This window comes from Theropithecus gelada, unplaced genomic scaffold, assembly GCF_003255815.1.
Source record: "Theropithecus gelada isolate Dixy unplaced genomic scaffold, Tgel_1.0 HiC_scaffold_98, whole genome shotgun sequence".
Lineage (NCBI taxonomy): Eukaryota > Metazoa > Chordata > Mammalia > Primates > Cercopithecidae > Theropithecus > Theropithecus gelada.
The window spans coordinates 5,456-6,783 of NW_020266597.1; the positions used below are offsets into that span (position 1 = coordinate 5,456).

Below are 1,328 nucleotides of genomic sequence, written 5' to 3' on the forward strand. Positions count from 1 at the left end.
TTTAATGAATAAAACACATGCAAATTGAATAACATGGAAAGATAAATATATTTGTAAATGTTAATACTATGTAAAGATGAACATGTTATTATATGTAAAATTTCTAAATATTATAAATGAAACAGATGCAGAAAGAGTGCAAATACGTAAGCAAATAAATGACATCAGAGTAGCCATGTTTTAGGAACCGAAGGCCAGCACTGAATGTTTTTAACATATACTTGCTAAATATTGTTAACAAGGTATTTGCTGAGTTTAATTCAATAAATTCTGTGACAAAGGCAGAAATAAGAGTCTATTGAAATGACCAAAGACACATGTGCAAGTGTGATATGGTGGATTAATCAATGAGAATTATTTCAGGATGACCCCAGGTCTTCATCCTTACTTCTCAGTCCTTGCAAGTTTGTTGATGAAGAAAAGGATTTCATACTTCCACTCTGACAACCTCCCAAGCACAGTCACTGTATTTCTTCTCTCTCAGGCAGATTCCCTGGATTCCCTGGAAGTACCTCCTCAAGGCCAGTGTAGGGCCCCAATCACCCCCACAGATTCTTCCTCTCCTGTTGCCTGCCCTAAGCAAGACTCCAGGCTTTCTAGCTGCTGATAAAATCCAGTGTGGAGCTGGTCCAGGAGGGTCATGTTCCAGGCAGCAGAGGAGTGCTTTGTGGGGAAGAGGCTCAAGATCTGCTGCAGCATCTCATGGAGGACAGACACGGCCTGGGCCTTCTGCAACTGGCTGCCATCCACAACTCCAGGGGGAACCTGAAGTCTTTTCTGTCCTTGAGACACAACAAAGCAGAGATTCTCCACATTTGGCCAACAAGTTCCAAGGTGTTCCTGCTAAGTAGGCCATGGTTGTGAGGCAGATCATAGCTCAGAGATCCAACAGGGCCACAGCTGCAAAGCACCAGGGCCACCAGTAGAAGAAGCAGGAGTACTGTGGGGAAACGAGGGTGCTGCTGGCCTGGCTGAGCTCAAGTCTGGATGAACATTGGACTCCAGTTTCTCTGAAGGCATTCTTTTTATGCATGACTTACAGTTGGAAACAAAGAGTTTTCAGAGTTGACCAAGATGGCCACCCAGAAGCTGATAGTGTGTGCCACTCTCATGGAGAGAAATGGAAGAGGCAAGTAAATACAGCACCTTCGACTGAAACATCCAGGTACAGACTTTCAGACTCAAGAAAACAACTTGACCCATGGAGAACAGAGCAAAGCAAGGCAGGATGACTGCCTACCCAGGAGTGACACAGAGCCAGGGGAGCCTCTCCCGCCCAGGGAAGTGGTGAGTAAGTGAGCAGCCCTGGGGACCCACGCTTCCTCCAC

General features: G+C 45.4%; 1 pseudogene; it reads right to left on the bottom strand.

Annotated features, from left to right (window-relative positions):
• Positions 1-359: 359 nt before the first annotated feature.
• Positions 360-940, bottom strand: LOC112618102 (annotated as a pseudogene).
• Between the last annotated feature and the right edge of the window lie 388 nt (positions 941-1,328).